Source organism: Mustela lutreola, chromosome 13 (assembly GCF_030435805.1).
Source record: "Mustela lutreola isolate mMusLut2 chromosome 13, mMusLut2.pri, whole genome shotgun sequence".
NCBI lineage: Eukaryota > Metazoa > Chordata > Mammalia > Carnivora > Mustelidae > Mustela > Mustela lutreola.
Genome location: NC_081302.1, coordinates 25,758,961 through 25,786,453, shown reverse-complemented (window position 1 = coordinate 25,786,453; position 27,493 = coordinate 25,758,961). Strand labels below are relative to the sequence as shown.

The following is a 27,493-nucleotide window of genomic DNA, read 5'->3' as shown; positions in this document are numbered from 1 at the left end:
ATTACAACTGGACTAAGTCTGCTACCTTAATTTTTGTTCTATTTTCTTTGTTTTCCTTTATTTATTCTCTTGGATGCTTTATATCAGATTGATTACATTTTATATACCCCTGTCCCTCTTCTGAAATCTTCTATTTAATTATTTTATTTTTCAGATATTGCTTATTTTAATTCATTGTTTCTTTCTGTTGTTAAATTATGACTACTTCATGGTTATGTGAGTTAATATATTCTCCAGCTTGTCTTGCACTTAATATGGTTTCTGTGTGATTGTGTGTGTGTACTTAGAAATTCAATAATAAAAATTGTATTTTAAGCCCTTTGTGACTTACTATATAGTCATGATTTGTAAGCAAGCTATTGTAACAAATATAATTATATATATGTGTATATATAGATGTTTTCTCATTCATTCAATTTGATTCTCTATTTACCTCCTCTACCTTGTGAAAATTTTAGTCAATTCTATTCTCCCTTAATGGCTTCTTGTGTATTCACTGAATAGTCAATGTCTCTTAAAAGACTGTCAGGTGCTAATATTGGGATAAGAATGGATGAGAAAAAGTAACTATAGTAATATAACAAAAATAAGGTACACAGAGTGCTCTACAATGTTGTTTGATTTTTAAGGATAGAAAAAGTGAAATATATATTTTATAATAAATCCAATATTATAACAATGAACAACTTTCCAGTTATATTTATTATAATAATTTATTTAAAGAGCAGACTTAAGTCATAATCATTATTGGAGTTTTAAAAATCACATTAATCATTCCTCCCTCCTCTAGAAAATGGTTTTATACACAAAATGAATATATATGACTAAATATATGAAATGATTATCTTGCTACATTTTAGATATAAGTAATAATAATAATATTTTCTTGGTAATTAAATTGGTGTTTAATAAAATAAATTATAACACATTTACTCAGTTAAATGGGAATCTATTCCAAAAAGGAAATGCATTATAAAGAATGAATGTAGACATTGAATAAAATTATTATTTACTAGAGTATAATTATTAATGAATTATTCAATATTTATGTTAGCAGACATAGTTTACATATCTTAAAGATTATCTATGATTTGGAGTAATGCAAGTTTTTAGTCTCTTTCCTTTCTTTCTATAGCCTCAAGAGAGAATTAGTGGTGGCAATTAGATTTGTAAGAAATCCTAAACCCCAAGACTTTCTGTACCTGATTGTGTTGCCAATAAGGAAAAAAAAAATTACAGGAAATTTTTTGGCAGAGTAACACTAATACATGACTAATTGATAAAATCAAATATATTAATTTCAGTATTTAAATGCTCCTTTGCTAACATTGTGCATTTAGCCAAGTTTGCTTTTTTAATTACTGCTCACCATTAGAGTTGAGAAATTAATTTTGATCAGAGTGCACATTCAAAAGAAAAATCTCTTTGATAGTTGGTAGGAAATTTTACTAGGGTTATTTCATAGAAATAAATTGTTGAATGTAATGCTTTTAGAAAAAAAAGTGCTGTCAAAAGAATGTATGGAAACACACACACACAGATGCCAGCAGAACTCTGCCAAGTTTTATTTTTTGTGATTAGAAAATTAAAATGTAACAAAAGGCAGTCAGAATTTTCCAAATATGCAGAGGCTGCCTAAGGTTGAATTGTGCAGACGCTATTCTTACTTCCCTGAATAGCATGACTGACCTTCTCCTTATGATAATCATATACAATCAAAATACATGAACAAAAGTAAATGATTATGAGAACAAAGATCCCAACTCAAGTTTTGAGATAATTCTGATGAAATATCTTGTGCTTCAGACAAGGAATGAGGCAGTACTGAAAATAACTTGAATTTATTTTAAAATCTTAAGTGAATCTATGTTTTGGAGAGATTTGGAGGTAGTTCAGGAGCTATTTTTTTCCTGACTGCGGTGGTTATGTCATTGTAAGCAATAAGCCATGAAGGGTATGGTCATGTTGTCTTACCGTTTAAAAATCTTCATCTCTCCTGGTTGTCTTTTAAAGTTGGCATTGGTTCAGAACAATTACAACAGCCTGCTGCTTGAAATTATTTTGAAGGATGTAAAAGTAACGTGACTATGACTGTTAACAACTTTACCGTTAACCCTAAAGCTAGAATGTGTACTTTAAAGTTCAGTGGGTAAGCAGGAACCTATGTCCATTGCCGTGACTACATAAAATTAGATCTAGTAGTCCAGCTCTTCTAGATTTGTTAAAGGTTTTGTTAAAGGTTTCTCATATCCATTGTGAGACTATGCCTTACATTTATCTCAGGGAAATTATATTTTAAAGGTAACATAGTGACATCATTTGTATATATGTATAGTCTGTCTTCCATTTGTTAAGCTATTAACTCCTAGTGTTAAATTTTAGATCGGTCTTAAGTTTGTGACTCATGCCTGCTTACTAAGTTTATCTCAAGACTCACCCTACTGGTTTCACTGGGTCATTTAAGTGAATTAATCCCAGGAACGAACTGTTCGGCTCTTTCCTCCATATTGATAAGAAATTTCTATAGATTGCTAAAGACCAAAGTCAGATGAAAATAATATATATAAAATATGATTCCATTCTGAAATCCAAAAGATAGTGATAAGTCTGAAATTTTTATAGCTTAACAAGGCATATAGGCATATGATAACTGTACTTACTTAAAAAATAAGAAGCTATTTCACTCCAATTCTCTTCCAGAGAAGAACATAGTTTTACTTTAACTTTTACTGTCAAAATAAGGATAAGACAACATTTGGGACATTCTATTAGTTGGCTAGAATAATTAAAAACACTGGGGAATAGCTTCTTCCAACTCTCAAAAAAGAAAAAAAAAGGCAACTATCAATTTTAAAATTTAAAAAGCAAAATTGTTTACAACTATATAAAATAAAATAAATAGAATAAATAAAATAAACTGAATGTTCATCATTAAACAAATGGACAAATTGTTGTATACCTATTCACTACTTAGCAATGAGAGGGAAAAAAGGTATAGATAAATTAAACAACATAAAAGAAAACTCTCCATATTTGTGATGAGTGCAAGAAGATCTCCAAAAGGCATAAGGAGACTATTAAGGGTGGCTGATGTGTTCATTATACCAATTTTGGTTATAATTCCATGAATGTATATATGCAAGACATATTAAATTGTATACATGTGCAGTTTATTGTTCAGTCGTTACACTTGAATAAAATGTGTTTAATATTACTGACAAAAATTTTGTATACACAGTCACAAAAATGGGACATATGTTTCAGCTACAAACAAGGATAAAACTCTAACTTCAGTCACTTATGAAGCACTTCTAGTACTTCATAAGAAAGTGACTCAGAAAATTGAGCATATATATGTAGGAGCACTAACAACACTGACTCCATCTTTGGCCCTCCATCTTGTTCATGACCTTGTAATGACCTCCCTGGCAGCCACATGTTCCAGGCCCCATGCAGGTTAATGTATGTCATGACTGAAATGTGAGAGGTTTTTTCTGTTCTTCCCTAATGTGGCTCATGTAAGGGGCCACTTTAGGTGACTATTACAGATGACTGGTGCACAGAAGGCCGCACTTAAGATAACGAGTAGGGATCTTCTGGTGCACAGACAGAGCCATTTTAGATAACTACCTTGTGACCTCATCACTATGCCCCTTGCTCCATAAATGCTGGAAAGGGTGGAATGTTGCAGAGGATGGCTGCAGAGAAGAGTTGTTTGGTGCTCTGGATCGTCAGTCTGTCGGTCCATCTGTTCATCCACCAGCCCGATGGCCCCTGTCAGTAACTCTGATTAACATTCTGTGTAAATGGAGAGGCTTGCTTTATCTTTCAGATTTAAAGGGTCTTCTTGGGGTGGAGGAAACTTTCCTGTCTTCTAACAATATACATGGTGAACTAGTACAGGACTGTTCTCAATATACTGTATAATGTTGTCGGTATTCTAAAATTTGTCTTTATGAAAGGACGTAGAAATATTTGACAATGTTGTGCATTCAAAAAACAAAAGAAGAAAGAAAAGGACATACATAGAAACTGGTATCGTTCAGTGGCTGCTTCTAAGAATGGACACCGGCTGGTCAAAAGAAAGAGTGGGGATGCAGTTTCTACTCTACCTTTTCAAACTTATAAATGTTTATTCAGAATTAAGTTATGGCATAATTTAGGGTAGTTCAAAGTACAAGCTAACCAAAAAGCAGCTAAATATTTGAATACATTTACATTTCCTTTTGGTAGAATTAACTTACTAAATGACAGTTTAAAGACACAATTCATAAAGAAAAATGTCAATCCATTTAACCATTCTAAGTTATAGATATTGTGTTAAAATGCTTCAATGAATGCAAAAAACATGATCAATAGGCTGGGAGAAAATATTTGCAATTAATATCTCAGGCTATGGATTTGTAGTCAGAATATATTTTGAAAGGTTCTATAATATCAAATAGGAAAAGAATACAAAATTGTTAATAAAAAATGAGTACTTTGTGGTGGAAAACCAAGAGGTTCAATGAAAATATATGAGAATGTCCTACCTGTAGTCAAATAAGTGTGAAAATATAGTAAAAGTTTGTATTCATTCCTGGAATAGAGAGGAAGAATTAACTTTATTTTTTTTTTAAAACATACTGCTATTGATAAGTATTATACTTGCTTTGAAACAAAGTTTGTGAATATCTAATGAAATTAATTTCAGATAATCCAGAAATTTATAATAATATGTTCACCAAAAAACAGGTTATAAGCATGTTTAACTCAGCCCAGTTGTTTTGTTATATCAAAAAATAGAAAACATTACAATGTTCATCAATAAGGCAATTAATTCAAGATGATATGGTATGCAAACCCTTTGACTATCCTGCTGTTTCATATCAAGGTAGGTGGAAAAATAGATGATAGATGGATAATAGATTTTTCTAGACACAAAAATAAATATACCAAGTTTATATCTCAGAAACATGTTGAATTTTTTAAAAAAATGTGTTAGTATTAATTTCATAACAGAAGTATGTTGTTTTGAGAGTAAAAGAACAAAACTTATGTACTTATGTATAAATGCTTTGGAAAGATTCTCACATTTTCACAGGGGATGTAAAAAACTGAATTGGTCTGAAAAGGATGTTTAAAGGCATTGTAATTATTTTGTAAAAAGGCAGAAAGGAAATGCATAAGAAAAAATAATTAATTATATGTGTGAAGAATGTGTGTTTCACCCTCCCCTTAACATTCCTAACAATAAAAATATGTGAGATCAAGGACGAGCTTGCTAACACACAGGCAGCTCAATAGTACAATCTCACTTTGGAATAAAAAAATCCTAGTATATTATAATTATTTTTACATATTTCCTCCCACCTCTGTGTATGCCTTGGTGGTGTTAATGATAACTGTATTTTATTACTAGTGCCTGCCAAGTGTCTAGTCCAGGACAATAATAGTTACCATTTAACAACTCTGCTTTCTTCCAAAATGCCATGTTAACTCACATATTAGAATTCACACAATTCCCTCCAAATTCTTTAAATTATTAGCTTAATTTTTAGATGAGGAATTGAGGTCAAGAAAGTTGTTTTAACTTGATCAAGGTCACGTAACTTGCAAAAACAAACAAACAAACAAACAAACAGGTATTTGTACTTAGATATTTCTGACACCAGACTTTTCCATCATACTGACAAATAAATATTGGGTAGATAAATGCTATGTCTCACTCATTGTATCTGAAAAGTAAAATTTACAGGGTTCCTAGGTGGCTCAGTCATTAAGCATCTGCCTTCCACTCGGGTCATGATCCCAGGGTCCTGGGATGAGGCTCATATTGGGCTCCTGCTCAGCAGGGAGCCTGCTTCTCCCTCTCCCACTCCCCCTGCTTGTGTCCCCTCTCTCTGTGTGTCTCGCTCTGTCAAACAAATAAAAGTTAGTAAAATAAAATAAAATTTACTTTAAGGTCTATAGAGTTGAAATGTAGAGTTACATGAAACACTCAGGTAGAGAATGGAGGTAGCATCATTTTCTAAGAAATTGTGTGTAGGGGGAGAGGACCAGAGAAGAAGGATTCTATATTGCTCTAACTAAAAGATGATATGACTATATTATATAACAAAAGTGGGAGTTATTTATGACATCTGTCTATATGCTAAAAATTATGTTAAAGAAATGTGAATAACATTGAGATATATTATTTATCTCTGGAATTATGTGAAAACTCAATGCAATACATCAGTTTGATCTGTATACATTTCCTTTTGGACAGGGGGAAGTAATATTGCCTAACCCTGTAATCTTTATATATTTTATAAATATATAATATTATATATGATTTTATATAATAAAATATATAATTATATATAAAGATATATTATATGTGTATATATAAAAATATGTATAATTTCCCTTTGAAAATGAATTTAAATATTTTCTATAAATTTGGACAATGCAATTACTGCATTTTCTTTATATAATTTGGTAATAAGTCTGATGGAGAATGAAAAGGTATAAGAAGAAAGTTTTCTTTCAACCAGTGTGGAATTATTGTGTCCTTAGTGCCTTTATGATCTCTAAGAGTATCTCATATGTTATGTGATTCACTGTAACACATGCAATTCAGTGTATATAAAAATGTTAGAAAAATGAGAAAAAACTGTTATAGGCCAGATAAATTCTCTTGATAATGCCAAAATTGATGGGTATCTGAAAAAAGGGCATGTTTATGTGATTATTACCAGCTTGAAACAGCCATACCTTTGGAAACTTCAGCCAAAAACTAAATAATTGGCCCATGGAAACCAATATTGTGCAGACAGTGTTGAAACAGCTAGCAGCGTTTCTAAGGGAAATTCATTTTGTCATATAACTTTTCCTTGCAGATAGGCATTATTTGTTCAGTAAGAAAAGTACTTTCAATTAAGCGTGGTTTATACATATTTTACACAGGTGCTGTAACCTACTGTTTCTAGGATGCTGACTTTATAAACAGTTTCTATTAGAGAAGCAGTTGATAGAAATACATCCATGCTTTCCTAAGCAAGTGCCCGAGGATGCAAAAGCAGGGGGTGAACAAGAATAAGGGAGAGCTGACATGTGAGCTCATAAGTCAATGGAAGGAAAAGGACTATAAATATTTTATGTGTCAGAAACCACATTTTTTCCTTCCTCCAAAAATAAAAATGTGTTTTAACCACACTAAAACAATGCAACCTTTATTTTCTAATATATGTACAGAATCACTTCATTTTTCTTTTATAGACTTTATTTTTTACGCAGTCTTAAGTTCACATTAAAACTGAGAGGGAGGGGTACACAGATTTTCCATATGCACCGGACCTCCACACGTGAATAGCCTCTCACGTTCTCACATTGTCAGTATCACTCACCAGATGGCACTTTCTTCCCCCCCTTTTCTCAAGAATGAACCTGCATTGTTTCATGATAATCACCCAAAGGCCATAATTTACCTTAGGGTTCACTCTTGGTATTATCATTCTATGGGGTTTTACAAAAATACAATGACATATACATATATTTGTCAGTATAATATCATACGGTGTATTTATTTTCACTACCCTAAGAATCCTCTGTGCTCTGCCTCTTCATCTCTTTCCACCCACACCTCTGGCAATCAATGATTTTTTTATTGTCCCATGCCTTTAACAGTATCATATAGCTGAAATCCTAGAGGATGTAGACTCTTCAGATTGGCTTTTTTTACTTAGTAGTATGAATTTAAGATTTATCCATGTCCTACTGGCTGATAACTCAATTCCTTTTAGTATTGAATAGTGTTCCATTGTCTGGATATACCACAGTTTATCTGTTCACCTACCAAACCACATTTTGTTTTGTTTCCAACTTTGGGCACTTAACAGGCTGTGATAAACACCTGTGTACAAGTGCATGTGTGGCCATAAATTTTTCAACTCCTTTGGGTAATACCAGGGTACCCAACTGCTGGATTGTATGATAAAGATTATGTTTAGTTTTGTAAAACAAACAAACAAACAAAAACAAAAAACAAACTGTGTTCTGTAGTATTTTGTATTTCTACCAACAATGAATAAATGTTCCTGTTGGTCCATACACTCACCAGCATTAATGTCAGTATTCCAGACTTTGGCCATCCTAATAAGTATGTCATAAGTATGTCACCATCTTCTTGTTTTAATTTGCATTTATCTGATGATCTATCATGTAGGATATATTTTCATATGCTTATTTGCCATAGTATATCTTCTATGGTGAGGTTTCTGTTAAGGTCTTTGGCCCTTTTAAAAAAAAAATCAGGTTGTTCATTTTCTTACTGTTGAGTTTTGAGAGTTTTTTGTGTATTTGGGATAATGGTCCTTTATCAGATGTATTCTTTGGAAATATTTGCTCCCAGTTTCTGGCTTGTCTTATCGTCTTTTACAGAAATTTTTAATTTTAATGAAGTCCAGCTTATCAATTGTTTATTTCATGGATCTTGCCTTTGATGTTATATGTAAGAAGGCCTTACCATAATACCCAAGATCGCTAGGTTTTCTCTAATGTTATCTTCTAAGAATTTTATGATTTTGTGTCTTAACACTAGGGTCTGTAATCAATTTTGAGTTAATTTTTGTGAAGAATGTAAATTCTATGCTTAAAGATACTTTTTTTTTTTGCATATGTCCAGTTATTTCAGCACTATTTCTTAAAAAGACTGCCTTTGTTTCATTGTATTATTTTTGCTATTCTGTTGAATATCAGTTGATTATATTTTATCCAACAATTCCTGGGTTCTCTATTCTGTTTCATTGATCTATTCTTTTGTCAGTACCACATGGTATTGATTACTGTAGTAAGCTGTGAAATCAAGTAGTGTCTGTCCTCCAAATTTGTTCTTATCCTTCAATATTTTATTGACTATTCTAGTTTTTGTTTTTATGGTTGTTGTTTGCTTGCTTGTTTGGCTTTCCATATAAACTTCAGAATCATTTGTTAATAGTCACAAAATAACTTACTGGGATGTTGACTGAGATTGCTTTGAATCAATAAATCATATTAGGAAGAACTGACTTTTTTTTTTTTAAAGCTTTTATTTATTTACTTGACAGACAAAGATCACAAGTAGGCAGAGAGGCAGAGCAGAGAGAGAGAGAGGGAAGCAGGCTCCCCACTGAGCAGAGAGCCCTATGCGGGACTCCATCCCAGGACCCTGAGATCATGACCTGAGCTGAAGGCAGCGGCTTAATCCACTGAGCCACCCAGGTGCCCAGGAAGAACTGACGTTTTGAAATTATTTAGTTTTTCTATCCGTGAACCTGAATATCTCTCCGCTTATTTGGTTTTCCTTTGATCTGTATTTTTCTTTAGAGATTTATTTATTTGAGACAGATACCATGTGAATAGAGGGAGGGGCAGAAAGAGAGGGAGAGAAAGTCTTAAGCAGACTCTGTGCTGAGCCCAGAGCCCAACGCAGGGCTTGATCTCAACACCATGAAATCATGACCTGATTCAAAATCAAGAGTGGGACACTTAACCAACTGTACTACCCAGGACCTTCATTGATCTGTATTTTAATAGTCCCTCCTGATAATGTTCTGTTGACCAATGTCAATTTATTTATGATTTGCTCCATAGAAAACAGTGTTCGAAAGCTTCAATTCCAGATCCATGAGTGATACTTTTCTCAGTTACACATAAATAAAGATTAATGAAAGAGTAGGAGTGAGATACAAAGGTGGCTTGTAATGAACTTGTCCATTCACTGCAGTATGAAATTTATTTTCCTCAACCCTGAAATATTTAAAAACTTGATTCTCTAAGTATGTTTAGGCCTCCTCAGATCTCATCAGTACTATTAAATTATTCAGGTTCTCAAATTAGTTGCGTAAGTTGTCTAAATTTTTTGCAGAGTAAAGTGGTTGTTTTTAACACTGATATTTCAGTGGGTCTATCTTGAATTATTAACCAGTTGCAAATGTATAGTTGTGTACTTGCAGTTTGTTCCTTTTTGATAAGGTATATTTACTACTGAAGGATAGACCTAGAACAAGATCACTATCCGTTCCCTTATTGATGGGCATTTGGTTGTTTCCAGTTTCTTCTTATAAATTAAGATGATATAAATATTTTTGCACTTGACGTTTATGTGGCTATACATTTTTATAACTCTTGGAAAAAAAGCAAAGAATTAAATTATTGAGCTATTTGGTAACTATAGAATATAGAGGAAATATATATAGGAAACTGCAAACAGTTTTTCAAAGTTTTACCATCTTATATCCTCACAAGCATAGTTGAAAGTAGAATGACATCACTTCCTGACTGACATGTGGTATCTCTCATATTTTTAATTTTACCTATTTTATTGGGATTGAAGTGGTATAATATTTTGGTTTTATTTTGTTCCCTAATGACTAATGACAGTGAGCTCCGTTTCTTGTAATTTTTGGACATTACTATATCTTCTTAGCTGATGTATTGGTTCAAGAGTTTTGCTCAATTTTATTGTGTTGTCTGACATTTTATTACTGATTTGTAGGACTTTTTAAAACTATATTTTGCATACAAGTCCTTTGTTAAGTACACTGTGCGAATATTTTCTCCCAGTCTGTGGCTTACTGTTTCCTTCCTTATATTAAATGTATGTTTGTAAGAACATAATATTTTCATTGTGAAACAGTTCAATTTCTTCTATTTTTTAATATTTTTTCTATTTTTATTGATTTCTTGTTTTTATTACTTTATCTTTGTTTACCTATTGTCTATATGGAAAAGACAGCAAATATAGTCTCCTTTGTTTTCTTCTAGAATTTTTATATTTGGTTAAAGTTTGGTTAAAACTTAGGCCTGGGATCAATGTCAAATTAACATTTTTCAATGGTATGAGGAACAGATCAAAAAAATTTTTCTTCTTTACATATACCCAGCTTTTCTAGCACCATTTGTAGAAAAAAGCCCTATCCTTCTTGCATTATTTTGTCTTGATGTCTTTGTTTAAGATCAATTAACTACGTATCTGTAGGTTTATTTCAAGGCTCTTTGTTCCATTCCATTAATCATTGTGTCTATCTTTACACAAATGCTATCACTGTTTTAATTATCACAAATTAATACAAATTCCTGAGACCAGGTCATGAAAATCTTCCAACTTCTTAATGTGCATTTTGGCTATTTTGTGACCTCTTTGTTTCCATCTAATAAATATAGCCTTATCAATTTCTACACAGACTTTCTAGAATTTTGATAATGGTATTTTTAGGGAGAATTGACATCTCAACAAAGTATCTACACATTTTCGTAGGCTTTCTCTAACCTTTCCCAAGACGATTTTTACTTGTGCAATCATTTAAAAATATTTTGTTAATATTTATTTGTAAGTGCTATATTTCTGATATTATGTAATCAGTGTAATAAATAAAAACTTCCAATTCACTTTTAGGTTACAGACATGCAATGGAGTTTTTGTATATTGACCTTTTATTTTTCTTCTTTATTGTATTCACTTAATTAGATCCTGTGTTTTTGGTAGATTTCTTCAGATTTTTAACATAACAATGAAGTCTTTGAAAATAGTTTATTATTTATTTGTTTTAATTTATGCTCTATTCTATTTGTTTTTTTTGTTTTGTTTTGTTTTTTTTCATTCTTTCTTTGTTGTACTCAGATTTCAACCACAACATTAAAAAGAATAGGGCACAGCAGAAATTCCAAACTTGTTCTTGTTTAAAATTATATATTCAAATTTTAATAGATATAGGGCTTTTCAGATATTCTATTTTTCCTGTCTTGATCTTTGTAAGTAGTGCATTTCAATGGGTTTGGCCATCTCAACTAACTTGTAGAACGTACTAGAACTACATTGTTTATAACAGTCTTTTAAGATATATATATTTAAAGAATTTTATTTATTTATTTGACAGACAGAGATCAGAAGTAGGCAGAGAGGCAGGCAGAGAGGAAGGGAAGCAGGCTCCCTGCTGAGCAGAGAGCCCAATGCCAGGCTCAATCCCAGGACCTTGGGATCATGACCTGAGCTGAAAGCAGAGGCTTTAACCCACTGAGCCACCCAGGCACCCTGGTCTTTTAATATATTATTTTTTTTTTTTTTTTTTTTATTTTTTATAAACATATATTTTTTATATACTATTAATGACATTTAGAAATGTTTTATTTTGTTTGTTCCCTACGTGTAAATGAATGTTTCCTAACTTTGTTATTATTTTTTAAAACAATACATGCTGGCTTTCTTCACATTCTTTTTTTTTCTGCCCTTTTGATTTTAATTTTATTTCACTTCTATTATTCATTTTTTTTCTTATTTTGAATTAAATTTGCTTTTATTTGGAATGTTTAAAATTAAAGCTTAGATCATCTATTTTAAACCTTTTGTATTTTTTACTATATGCAGATGAAGCTATACATTTCCTTCTAACAATACTTTAGTGATATTACATGTTATATTTTATTATTATGATATGATTATTATGTTTGGCATATCTTCTAATTTTTCTTATAATTTTTGTTTAAGTGCATGATTTATTTAAAGTTATATGTCATAACTTTTCATTATTTAGAACTATTTCTGGGTAAACTTATTTTGATTGCTTTCCAGTTTAATTAACTTTTATCCAAAAAACATAGCATATTTCAATTATATTTTTATTTTTAAGATTTAGTTTATGGTCCGGTATATTATCTATTTTCATCGATATTCTGTGTGCTCTTGAAAATAACATGTATTCTACAAATATTTGATAGTGTTCTAGAAATATCAATGAGATAGGTTGGATAATAAAATTTTTCAAGTCTTTTACATCTTTACTGATTTTTTTTTTTGCAGTTTGGTTTTGTTAAATTATGCTTATCTATTGCTTAGGGATAGTCCTTTCCCTACCTTGATTGTAGATTTTTTTTTAATCACTTTAGTTCAGCAAATTTCTATCTTATGTATTTCAAAACTGTTATTTTTGTGCATAAAATTGATGTTTATTGGGATAAAATTTCCCTGTTATTATTATAAAAAATTATTTTTGTTTTCTATGTTAAATCTCTGTGTGCTATAATCTGAACTGTCTATTTTTGGTATTACCACATCATTTTTTTGTGTATTTGGAGTTAGTATGTTATGTCATTTTCCATCCTTTAACTTTCTGCAACTTTCTGCCTTTATAATGATTCTTCTTTTATAAAAATCATGCACCTTCTCCTCTCAGAGTGGCGAGTGCCCTTATGTAAACATAAGTGTTATTCAGTGTTTCTTTCAAATTTTATGCCTTCTTTAGTTGGTTAATGTTTTGGTTTGCTCTCTAAGGTCTTCAAACAAGATTTCTCCCAGCAGAGTTTGTCATTTATATATGTAGGATGTTAAGTCTAATATAAGTTTACTTTGCCACTGGAAGTTCAAAATGTTTTAGAGTTTCATCTTTGTGTTTACATACTCCATTTGGAATATTACTTAATACTAGACACACATACAGAATACAGAAAATCTCTTAAAGATATTTCCGGTGTGGGGCTCCTGGGTGGCTGAATGGGTTAAGGCTCTGCTTTCGGCTCAAGTCTTGATCTCAGGGTCCTGGGATGGAGCCCCGTGTCTGGCTCTCTGCTTGGTGGGGAGCCTGCTTCCCCTCTCTCGCTGCCTACTTGTGATCTTTCTCTCTCTGTCGAATAAATAAAGAAAATCTTATAAAAAAAAGATATTTCAGGTGTATGTTGAATGCCTATGTAAACTTTCTACTTTTAGTTTTTTATTTTTTTTAAATAGAGATAATTATTAAAGTTTTGTTAAATGGTATGACATTCTCAGAATATTATCTTTCTATACATAACATAATATTCATAAAATGAATTTCTTCATTGTACCAAATGAGATTAGAAATGTTCTCAAATAATTAGCAATATATTTAATTTTCCCAGACCACTGCAAAAAATTGTACATAAAGATAATATTAACATTTTTATTTTAATCAAGCAGATAAATAGTTAAAATATATTAGTGTGTAAGTGTCATTTACAGACCACTCTAGAAAATAGTTTGGTAGTTTGTCAAAAAGATAAAACTAAGGGCACCTGGGTGGCTCAGTGGGTTAAGCATCTGCCTTCAGCTCAGGTCATGATTTCAGGTCCCAGGGATCGAGCCCCACATGGAGCTCTCTGCTCAGCAGGGAACCTGCGTCCCCTTCTCTCTCTGCCTGCCTGTTTGCCTACTTGTGATCTCTCTCTCTGTCAAATAAATAAATAAAATCTTAAAAAAAAAAAAGATAAAACTAATATATGACCCAGCAATTGTGCTTGTAGTTATATAACCAAGAGAAATAAAAATATATATTCACACAAAGAAATGTATGTGAATGTTAGCAGCAGCATTATTCGTAATAACAGCAGCATTATTCATAATAGCCCCAAATGAGGAAAAATCCAGATCTTCATCAGCTAATGAGCAGATAGATATACACAACATAGTATATCAATAAAATGGCATACTACTTTTCAAGTTTGTTACTTGAAAAGTAACAAAGTACTGACACAGATCACACCACATTGTGGATGAATATCAACATTATGTTAAATCAAAGCAGCCAGATATAACAGACAATGAATTGCATGGTTCCATTTACATCACATAGTCAAGAAAAGTGAATTTATAGAGACAGAAAGCACAAAAATGGGTGCCTAGGGCTGGGGGTGAGAATGGAGATTGTGAATTATGTAAATGGGCTTATGAAATAAGATTGTTTTCGAATTGATTTATATTAATGATCAGGAGAGTTACTGTAAGTCACTTGAAATGAATTAGTGGAAACAGGTGAACTTTAGGAAACACGAAAGCTGTTTAATGAAAAACAAGTAAAATAAAAACATAATGAAATAATATATACTAATCAAAATTAGTTGAATCATCAGTATATTATTGAAACTTATAAACATTTTGAAAAAGCAGTTTTTGTATTTTCAAATAAGTTCATTTACAGTCATACATGAATGGACAGAAAGGGTAACGCTAAATATAGCATCTGACCTTATGGATGAATAGGTGAGATAACCCAGACTGCATCTTGCTCCCCTGAAGGAATATTTAAAAATTGCTAAGCCTATTGGGAAATTAAATAGCCTCATTTAGTTTTCATCTTTTTTCTCTTTTTCATGCCAAATCTCTAATGAAAGTGCTAAAGAGCAATGAAATGGCCAAAGGCAGGAAGCCAGAAAGAAAGAGAGGGGATAAGGAGCCAAATAAGCAACCTTTAAATAACCGACTTGATTGATTGATCAACTCATTTAGACAATTATCTTAATAGCTCTGTTTGTTAAAAATTTCCTGGTGGGTTTGCCAGATACTCCAAAATACGGTGATTCAGAAACAACATGAGTATTGTTTAATCGAAAAGATGGGGAGTCAGACAAGTTTGACTTAAATAAAATCTGCATAAATTCTGATCTGTGCAACCTGTCTCAGGTACAGGTCCAGCTCATACTGATGTATGGGTTTAATGAAGTCATACCTGTAAGACACTTATCACATTACCCGTGCATGGTATTTACTCCATATACAATCATGAAATTAATTAACATACCATAGCTGTCATTAATATTTTAGAATGCCATTCAGGAGGAAAGCAAAGTAGACCACATATATTGAAGGTCAATACAATGCTAGAAAAGCAACTAATGTCTTTTATTCAGGAAACTGTACAATTTGGAAAGCTAAAGTCTTAATGATTGACTGCTAGGTCCATGTAACTGACCAACACAGTCCAAATAATTGAATAAGTTTTTCTATTTCTTTTTAATGTTTAAAATGGCAAGATATATTATGTAATATAGAATTACAGGACTAATGGATAGAACTAATAATTGAGCAATAAACTCGTTCAACGAGGAAAAGAATGTGTATATACATACTTCTGTAATGATTCCCCTTATCTTGTGAATCAAAATTATTCTTTAAATAACTGTTTATCTTCCCAACAAGTAGATGCTAAGGTCAGGTTTTATGCTAAGGTACACAAAAAATACAATAGAAAATCTGAAGACAGTATGAGGCCTTCTTTGATAAAGAAATGTATGGGTAAAAATGGCAGGAATAAAAGAGTCTTAGGTGGACAAGAGAAATCTCCCTTTAGGACAGAGGTCTTCAAGCTATTTCTGATAATTGCCAGATAGGAAATATATCAGGCTTTACAGGCCAGAGAACACCTGTCAGAGCTCCTCAGTTCCACTGTTGTATCATTAAAGCAGCCATAGACAATAAGTTTAAAAGAAAGTAAGTTAAAAGAAAAAAAGTAAGTTAAAAGAAAAAAAAAGGGGGGGGGAAGGTGTAAGAGTGTTCTGATAAATCATTATTTTTTAAATTAACATTTAATGTATTATTTGTTTCAGGGGTACAGGTCTGTGATTCATCAGTCTTACACAATTCACAGTGTTCACTATAGCACAGACCTTCCCCAATGTCCATCATCCAACCGCCCCATCCCTCCCACCCCCTCCACTCCAGCAACCTTCAGTTTGTTTCCTGAGATTTAGAGTCATTATTAACAAACATAGGCCTAAGTGCCATGATTTGACCTAAGTGCCATCTTTTGCTTACCTGCTCAAGGGGAAGCTACTTGAAGGACAAAGTAAGTATATGAGAGACAATTATGTTTGGAAGAATGATATATAGGAGTCCCTCTTATCCTCAGGGGATACATTCCAAAACCCCCCACAGGTGCTTGAAACAGTCGAGTACCAAACCCTGTACAGACTATGTTTTTCCTACACATACATGCATAACTATAATAATGATTACTTTATAAATTGTGCACAGTAAGAAATTAATAATAATAATAAAAAGAACAATTAATAATACACTACAATAGAAGTTACATAAATGTGGTCTTTCAAAATATCTTATACTTTACTTACCCTTCTTCTTGTGATGATGTGAGATGATGAAATGCCCACATGAGATAAAGTGAGGTGCACGACATGGGGATTGTGATGTATGTAGCATTCGCCTACTACCGACTTCTTGACAATATGTCCAAATGGGGATCGTCTGAAGCTGGACAGAGGTTTACCACAGGTACTTACTGAAGAAAGCAAAATTGCAGATAAGGAGGGACTAGTGTAACTGAATAGCTTAAAATTTGAAAGTGTGTTTGAAGTTAATGAAAATATTAAATACATTTAAGTGCAGAAAAAATAATCAGATTGTATTTTAGAAAGACTCCTGTTAATTAGAGGTCAACTATCCTTTGAAAATGTGAATAAAATACATATATATATCTATAGATATAGATCGATATCTATATCGATATAGATATATCTAGATATATATATGTATGTTATGGGTATGTGAGTCTACATTGTCTGAACGGAGGTCTTGGTCCTTGGATTGATTCCTGGTGAGATAGATTTACATGGGGGTCCATGCTCAGAATAAAGAGAGTCAGAAGGAAAGTAGCAAGCACAAGGCAGTTTAATAAAGCAAAATTGCACTTTCAAAGCAGGTTTTGCAAGGTGGAAGGATCCCCTAGGCTGTTTTGGAATTGGGTATTTTTGGGTCTCTCTGGGCTGGGAGGAGCTGTGATATACAGTGAGGGGTGGTCACTAAAGGAAGCTGTTTCTAATCATTTAGGAGACTATTAACTCTTCAAGGTTTCTACTGGAACTTTTAGGGCTGCCTTTCTCTGTAGGTGGGGCTGTATTCATGATGCAAATGTATTATAATGAGCCTAGGGGTTACCCTGGGGCAAAGGTGGAAGAGAAGAATGCATGTTCCCATCTGTGGCTCTTGACCTGTCAGGCCCAACATCTTGGAAGCCACCAGGTCAGGATGTTGTGTCATGGGCTTTTAATGTGTATCTTATTTATCACTGTCCTTACCTCCAGCTCCTGTCCCTTTAAGGACTTGGGATTCTGTCTCGAGGGTTCCTTCCACTGCTCCTGTCTGGCTTCTACCTAAATGTATATTATAAACTATATATATAAATTACATATATAGTTTAACAGTCTTAAAATCTGTGTTTTAGTATATAGAAACCCATAACTTTCCTTTTAGTTCTCCTAATAGTATCTGTTGCTACCATCAGGCACATAAATGATTTGTAGTTTTACCTAGTAAAATCTTGTAACTCTCCTTGTTGTTGTTATTATTGATTTGTTTTTAAGCTCAGTAAACTGCAACTCCCCTATTAAACAGGGAGACAGGTTTCTGATAACAGGTGTTATCAAAATGTAATATGAAATTAATATTATCGTCAAGTAGCAAAATTCTGATTCAGTATTTTAAAAGCTGAATTGAACAGGTTAAATATTTCATTAATCTCTGGTCTTAATATTTCCCCTGGAAATTCATAATTCAAAATACTCAAGATTCAATTTAGCAATATTTTTATTAAGATAAAAGTTTCTGGATCTATGATTTGTTTAAAACTCTAGTTCTCAAAGCAACCTGTCATCCATGTACATAATTAATCAATATTTACTCTGAAAGTTAGGCATTATCCAGTAACAATTTTAGAAATATATCTCAATTTATAAACATACAGAGGATTAAGTTGAATGAATGTGTCATGGTCAATCAAATGAAGTCTTTGTATCCGGTATCAGTTTTAATGGAGAAACCAAAGCAAGTATGTATCTCTATTTCTTTTTATATCTAGACCAGAGTAAAGAATACCTTACTCCATTCTGTGGTGCATAGATAACAGCTTGGCCTATATTAGGTGATAATAAGCTAATAAAGTATTATGTACCAGTTGTATTGAAGTGATAATGAGCCACACTTTACAAATAAGACATCACTATAAGAAGGAAATTCCCTTTAGGAAGGTTAAGTGCCCACATTAACAATGTGCAGTAGAAATATAATCAAAACAACATCAGTAATTTTAAATTTTCTGGTAGCCACAATAAAAAAAAAAGGTAAAATGAAATGATATAATTAATATAGAATGATTCATGAGATATTTTAGTGTTCTTTTTTCCATGCTAAGTCTACCTTGGATTTTGAAGCAGTAGCATTAAAAAATTAAAATATCTCATAAATCTTTTTATATTGATTATATGCTGAAATCATTTTGGATGTATCGGGGTAAACAGAATATATTATTATTAAAAATTACATTCTGTTTGTGTTTTGTTTTTACTGTTTGCTCTAGCTCCATTTCATATCCTCAACACCCATGCGTGGCTACTGATTAAAGCATTGAGCAGGTAAGTCCCGCTTGAAGTCTAGCTCCACAGCTTTACCAGTAAGTTAACTTGAACAAGTTGTGTAAACTTTCAGTGACTCAGATTTCTTTTCTTCTGCTTAAAGGTAAACATAGCACTATGTCATTGAGTGTATGTGAACATAAAATACAATCTATATAAAATTCTTATACTTAAAGGTATCATCTAATTTTCCAATTATTATTAGTGATAAGGTCTGATTTATATACTATGATTCATCATGAAAAATTATAATTTCAGAAACATTCCATCTTTGATATTTACTTCACATGATGGTTAATTCGGTGTGTCGGCTTAGCTAGGCTATGGTGCCCAAGTTGCTTGCTAAAATGGTAGCATAGTGTTGCTGTGAAAGTAGTTTTTTAGATACTCTTAACATTTAAATAAATAGACTTTTAGGAAAGCAGATTACCATGGATAGTGTAGGGGGCGTCTCATCCAATGAATTAGAAGCTGTAAGAGAAAAGACTGAAGGTCTTGGAAGAAGTAACTCTGCCCCCGTATTGCCTTAGGGCTTGACTGCAACACCAACTCTGGCAGAACTTTTCAGTCAGCTGGTTATTAGCAGGTCAGCCCTGCAGATTTCAGACTTGCCAGCTGACTGTCATATCAGATGTTAACAGAGACTGTCCTAGGCGATCCAAGACTATTACCTTACTATTAAGTGAGCTCAGCATTTTTTGGTAAATACTCAGTCTTCAACACATTTTTCCACTTTTATTTTCTTCCATTCTTTAATCTTTTTTAAATTGGCAAGGAAATCTACCATCCTACAGCACCGAGGTAGGTTTCTAGTAAAAGACTCTCCTCACCATAAACTGTTTCATTTATTCAACTCAGAATTTCTTTCTTTTTTTTTTTTTTTTAAGATTTTACTTATTTATTTGACAGACAGAGATCACAAGTAGGCAGAGAGGCAGACAGAGATAGAGGAAGGGGAGCAGGCTACCTGCTGAGCAGAGAGGCCAATGCGGGGCTTGATACCAGGATCCTGGGATCGTGACTTGAGCTGAAGGCAGAGGCTTTAACCCACTGAGACACCCAGGTGCACCTCAACTCAGAATTTCAACTAATACCCATAATAAGCTCAATGCTATGGTGTCTACAGGTGGTAAAATTCGTGGCCTCTGCTCTTAGCATGAATAAAGTATGACAAATGTTCCTGAGTCAAATGTCCACCTCCTCATCCTAATTAGGTATAATACCTCAGCTCTCTCTGTAGTGCCAAATTTAAATGGGTGAGGAAGACTTGTTCAAGACTATTGCCAGCAGGGAAGAGAAAACAGAACTCAGTCTGAACTCATTTCACTGAAACAAAGGGCAGGAGAGTTTTTTAGTTCTAAGATGAGCTACTGGAAAACTACTGGAAGATGTTGGGGGACAGGTTGATCGATAGGAAGTGTAAGCACAATGAGCTATTCCCAAGTTTGCAAATATTTTTGTCTGTGATCATGCTATCTGTGTTTGCTAAATGGTGCTGCTCAGAGAAGGTAAACTCCTAACTTCCCCCAAAGACTGGAAGAGAGGGACACTATGTTCTTGATGTTTACATTTCAAAGGGATGATTTCCAGGCCCTTGAGAAAGATATTCTTGTTTATAAAACTAGTGAGACTTTTTAAAAGTTTTTATTTAAAATTTAGTTAATGTACAGTGTAATACTAATTTCAGGTGTACAATATAAAGGTGCAACACTTTCATACAACACCCAGCGCTCATTGCAAGTACACTGTCATTCCCCATCACCAAGTACCCCCTCCCCACCTGCTTGCTGGTATCCATCCGTTTGTTCTGCACAGTTAAGAGTTTCTAAAAGATTGATCTCTCAAAGGGCAGAGAAAGAATTTACAGTTGCACATACTTTACAGAAGTACTCTAAAAAAAATGGGAGTTCAGGGGATTAGAGACTGGCTTATACCTGTCTAAAATTTAGTCAAGCTGAACAAGTGTAAACCTGCAAGAAAGCTAAGATTCCAAATACATCTTGATGCCACAGTGGGATTGTGAAAGGGGGACAGGTGGAGAGGGCGATGGGAAGTTGTGGCTTCTGTGTGATCACTCTCTCTTTGGATTTGTAGCCAACCATGTTTGTGGGCCAGGGATGCTATTTATCTTCATTAAAAGACAGAAGCAGAATAAAGCATGGAGAAGAGCAAAACAAGGTTGAAACCATTGATCAATGTGGCATTTGGCTTTAGCCATATTTAACAGTGATGACCTTCCAAGACTAATGGCTGCAGTTTCACTGCTTTCTGATTTGGGGGACTCTTTAGGATGATGCTAACCTGGACCATTCTACTGACTTCCTTGAAAGGAAGTCTTTCGTTTAGCGAAGTTCACATAATACAATCTAGCACAATCCAAATGTTGTCATCTTGGCATCCATACACACATTTTTTAGAAATTTTCACTTAAAAAAAAAGACAACAATGCCTCATTTAACCAAAACCACATTACTTCTCTCCCTAAAACTGGATATACAATAACACTTGATGTCCATTATTGGGTGGTGACCGTTGCTTTTCTACCTTAGTCACACTCACCCTTTGGCTTTTATAATTGAAAGACTGATATATGTCTAGCCACTATCAATGCATGTTATGATAAAGAGCAGAAAAATAGAAGGGAGAAAAAAAGGAACTGTCAAACAAATACACGAAAGCATATATACACATACATATTCATATTAAAGCAAAGATGAAATAACTATAACACTTTTTCTGCAACTACCCACATGGTCCTAGAGGGTATGTGTAATTGCCTTCTTCCACTTCATGTTTATTTTGCCATCATCAAGCATTTCCATTAGTTGTGGTTCTTTCCTAATGGGTGATACTAAATTATATTTCTGAAGAACCTGTGATATTAGAAGTTGTGACTGTTGGGATTTTTTTTTTAAGATTTTATTTATTTATTTGACAGAGAGAAATCACAAGTAGGCAGAGGCAGGTAGAGATGGGGGGGAGCAGGCTCCCTGCTGAGCAGAGAGCCCAATGCAGGGCTCTATCCCAGGTCCCTAGGATCATGACCTGAGCCGAAGGCAGAGGCTTTAACCCACTGAGCCACCCAAGTGCCGCTTGTGTTTTTTCTTTAAGTTTTAACAAAGTATGTCTCCTTCCTGATCCCATCTTGTTTCATTTTTTCCTTCCCTACCCTCCAAAACCCCCACTCAGCCTCTCAAATTCTTCATATCAGGGAGAGTAGATGATAATGCTGGGAAAAGGGGGGTCAGGAGAGGGTGGTTGGGTTATGGACATTGGGGAGGGTATGTGCTATGGTGAGTGCTGTGAAGTATGTAAACCTTGCGATTCACAGACCTGTACCCCTGGGGCTAATAATACATTATATGTTAATAAAAAATAAAAAATTTTAAATAAAAAAAGTTTTAACAAAGTAAATGGGAGTCTCAAGGGCTACTTGAATCTCAAACCTCCTTGCCCTAATTTTCTGGATACAACCGAATTTTCCCTTGAGAATTGACATCAGTCACTCCCTCTAGTACAGCAGATCAGTTTTTGTTTTTAGCTGTTTTTGAGATTAAAATGGCCAAGTGACCAGCTCATTTTTGAGTTTATTGGGTCTATTGTTGTTGCCCCTGATGACTGTATTCCTCACCTTGAAGTGAAGTTCTCTAAAATAGCAAAACCTAACATTCATGGGAGGAGAAGGAAAATTTTTGCTGGTGGAGCATTAGGAGCAATAGTGATAGGAGAAACTCCCCTTTCCACCTCTTGATTTCTAGATGCATAAATTCTACTATTGGGAGAAATAACATGTTATACCATGCACTAATTCAGAGCATACATTGCTTCCTGGAGATTAATATCTCAACATTGCCATGTGCCACCTAGTTTACAATGTGATTTAGTATTCAAAAGAACATTCTAGGATCTCCTGGATGGCTCAGTTGGTTAAGTGATAGACTCTTGATTTCGGCTCAGGTCATGATCTCAGGGCAGTGGGATGGAGCCCCGTGTGGGGCTCTACAGACTCTGCATGTCCCTCTCCCTCTCCTCCTGCCTCTGCACTTGGGTGCTTGCTTGTGTTTTTGCTTTCTCTTAAATAAATAAATAGATAGATAGATAGATAGATAGATAGATATGTCATAGTTCATTACCTTAAAGTTATTTCCCTTAATAGAAATGTGTGAAATACTGTGATAGTGAACACATATCTATGCCTTCTTGTGGTGATATGGAAGGAAGTACTGTAGGCAGAAAATGAATATATGTATGCAGATTAAGTATCCTTCTGGAGAGAATAAACCATGTTTCTTCCTTCAGGAAGAAGCAAGTGTTCCCCAAGTATATTCATTCTGTCTCTAGAGAGTGAGCAGTTATTGGTGTGGTGCTATATCAATGGATCATGGTTTGTCTGTGTTATTGGGAGGCTGGGAAAGCAACAGTTAGTGGAAGCAGATCAGCCTGAAAGTTTCAAAAGTCTGTGTTGCTGCTTAAGTTCCAAAGCCACATCTCTGATTCCGCAGACACATTGTTACTGTGGTATTTGAGAAAGAACAGGGGTGACTGGACAGATACCAGCTGATCTCCACAGAATGGGTCATCTTGTCCAGCAAATTATTAAAATCTTTCTCTTACATTTCTTATTAAGCTTTTACAGTTCAAATGTCTTAATTACTTAAATTAACAAATATTTAAGCAAATATCTAAATTACCTAAACAAACAAAGTGATTCTTTGAGGCCATGCAATGCCGTCAATCCTGAGTCCATGTTGTTACCTCCCTGAGTCCTTCTTGTTACCACTTTTCTTTTTAAATTATTCTAAGGTCCTGCCCATACAGTCAAACCACTAGCCATCATTGATCAATAGTGAAATGCATATCTCAGTCTTCTCATCTTCTAGGAAAAACGAGAGGATTTCTCCTCACTCCTGTTCTTAGGGTTACCCTTGAGTGAGGATATAATGTTAAAGCTATTTATTTTTTGTTAGTAAAATATGTACAACTATATATTTAAAACCTAAATTATTGTATTCATCTGGTCATAATAATCTCAAGAGGGTACTGGCATGGAATGAGACATTGGAAATTAATGGACAAGAAGAAAGAAACATGATCTTGAATTAACTTTTTGTTCATTCAAATTACTTGGTCCTTTAAGACATGCCTAAGCCTTATTTAATTTGTACCACTTCTGCTTGATGGTAAAATGCTAATGCCAGCCTTATGACATTAGAGGCTGAGAGAAGTTCTAGTTCGTGATACGGTCCATGATCACACATTATATTCATATTACATATGGCTCAGTAGCAAGTGTGAAGTTGTTTCTCAGGAAATGACTATTTGCTAAGGATGACATATTTACTCCAAAACTCGAATACTTTATGCTGGATTCACTCACAGTGATCTGGTAAAGGCTCCTTACATAGACGTTATCTGACTCCTACATTTCAAGAACCAGTGTGTCTCCTCAGTGATATGGTTTATGTGGCAGAGTAGCTTGCATGATGTCACTGGCTTGATGCAGATCATTCTTTTGCTTTGCACTCCACTCAAAACCAGAAGCCTTTCAGGGAGGTAGATGTAAACTCCAAAAACCATAAAAATCCCACTAGGAGATCTGCCTCCTTCTCAGTGGGAGGGGTACCAGAGGCAGCAATGTGTCCCTCCCTGTCTAACACAGTGTTTTAACATGCCACAGACCATTGCATATGCAGACATTTTATAGAGGTTGAGGCTCCTGAATTTTTATGAGATTTATTTTCTACTTTCTAGCACCTGTGTCTTATCAATAAGTAGAGGAGGGTTTTTTTGTTTTTTGTTTTTTTTTTTAAAGTAGAATAGTTTTGACTTCCTGGTCACTGGCTCTAATTAACATAATAATATCAAATATCAATTTCATGGACTAGCACAATATCCTCTGTAACTGAGAAACCATTGAATTTTTACAAAACATATTATGAATGAAAACTAAAGAGTATATATAAACCTATGGGAGGACAGTGAGGTAAATTTATAGCGGGCCCTGCCATTAAACATAAACTGCCTTTGGTAATCTTTGCTGGCAGGTTTAGATCAGTAACTGCAGATCAGGTACAATTTCTTTCCCCAGTAAATATAGAGCAAAATATTTGGTGTTCCTACTTTATTAAATATATGAAAATACATTGTAATTATTCACTTTCCATCTATTTTTGACTTTTTCTCACTGAAAGCACGGGAGCGATAAAGGTTTGTAAGAGTCAGGTGTAATTGGTTTATGTTCTTTCATTATATTGGCTGAATACAGGCAAGAAAAAGGGTCATGGGGGTCAATAACAGACTATTTAATCATACTGAGATTGAAACCAAAGTACAAAGATGTCTTTCTATACTTCGGTCTGTATTTTGCAGAAGACTAATATACTTAGGGGGGGTTCTTGGGTGGCTCAGTCAGTTGAGTGTCCGACTCTTGATTTCAGCTCAAGTCAGGATCTCAGGGTGGTACAATCAAGCCCCATGTCAGGCTCTTCCCTCCGTGTGGAGTCTGCTTGGGATTCTCTTCTCCCTCTCCCTCTGCCCCTCCCTGTGCTAGTGCACACACAGTCTCTCTCTAAATAAATAATAAAATCTTTAAAAAAAGACTAATACACTTAAGGGTAATCCTTCTCCTCCTTCTCCTGCCCATTGTCATCATCACGGGACATCAAATTATACATAACAGAGAAGCATCTCTGAAATAAAATGACATAATTGATGCAAGTTTTCTTAACTTCTTCAACAACAGCTAAATTTAAATTGTACCACTGAAGTACATAACACAGTCCAGTGGAGATTTTAATATAAAAAAAGGAAAAAGAAAAAGAAGGACATATTCCATTGGAAATTCTAAATAATATAAATTAAATGTGGATACTGCATCTTTATTTAATCATGTATTTCTTCACACAACATAGTATTTGTGAGTGAATTCTGTGTTATCAGATCATGTTCTAAGACCTGAGAATACAGTGTTCCAAACAGTATTTACCACTGGTGATATGCAATGAACAAAACAAACAACTTATTTGTATTTATAGGATAAAGTCTAAGAGAGTCTTTTACTTCATTTTTGGACATAGACTTTGCAAGATGAAATAATTTTCCTTTTACATTGAAGGGAATGTTTCCAAATGCCCAGTAGAAGCCCCTAAAATTTTACTGATGTGGTGTTTTGTGATTATCCTTCAGAGAAGGCACGTACTCTTACCCAAAATTTGGTTCACGTGTTCTAAAGGACATGTATCTTAATGAACTCGCTGTTGTATTTGCCACTTCTTGCTCACCCAGTGAATATGTCATCCAGACCAAGGTGATGTTTATAGAATGTTCATATGATCTCTGTATGACCCTTACAACTGTAAATATGACAGAGGGTAGAAGATTTAACATAGCCCTGGGACAGGACTGGAAATGTAGACTATTATCTATCCCATTTAGATTTTAAAATCTCTGGTCCTCATTCATTATATAGATAGAAAACAAGGCATTCAACAGATTGGAAGCTGCATAAATATTATCAGAGGCCCTATTAATCTTCTGGGTCAAATATACCCAGTTACACAACATTTGAACTCGAGGTGTTTACTGGGTTGAGCTTGTGGTAGTCTACTGTCAACTTCTAAAAATGTCTAGATTTTTAGGGCTGTAGCGATAATTAGATAGAGAAATGAGGGAACCACTAATACAACATTAAGGTTGGTAGAAATCTTTACCAAATTTCTGGGATGTCATCTTTTTACTTTATCTTTTCTTTCTTCCTTTAATGGTTATGAAAGAAACCAGTTCAGATTCTTCCATTTGGCTGTTCTTACTATCATAGTCCTCAAACCATTGCCTATGGAAATGGTGTGTGTTGCACGGGTAATCGAGGAGAACAGGGGTAGAGAATTGTGTCATCTCTTAAGAATATTCATTCTGATTATATATTCAGGAGTTGGGAAATGAAAGGCTTAGTCCAAGAATTCATTTATTACCTGATCTCATTATGTTCCTGCTTCTATATGGCCATGACGATATTTTGAGTTGAATCACCCTTAAAATGTCTGGATATTCACTCTTGTTGAGTATATTGTTATCCAATTAAATGACTTTAGGTCTGTTTTTGATTAATGTGGTGTTTTGGGATTGTTCCTCCTGGAAACTTGATTTTTCCTTTAGTCAGTATGTTCCTGGTCTGAATATGAACTAAAGTCCAAAAACAGATAAAGAACTATTATATTTTTCCTTGATGGCTTTCACTTCTATTAACTGAGCATCCTTTATAGCTGCCAATCTCACTTGACTGAAAATTAACAATTTCCATAACTCTCTGAGGTTAAGTAAGTTGGCTGTCACTCTGACT

At 33.9% G+C, this 27,493-nt stretch overlaps 1 pseudogene; it reads right to left on the bottom strand.

Annotated features, from left to right (window-relative positions):
- Nucleotides 1–16,925, bottom strand: part of LOC131813592 (large ribosomal subunit protein mL42-like) — a 38,728-nt pseudogene extending 21,803 nt beyond the window's left edge.
- Between the last annotated feature and the right edge of the window lie 10,568 nt (nucleotides 16,926–27,493).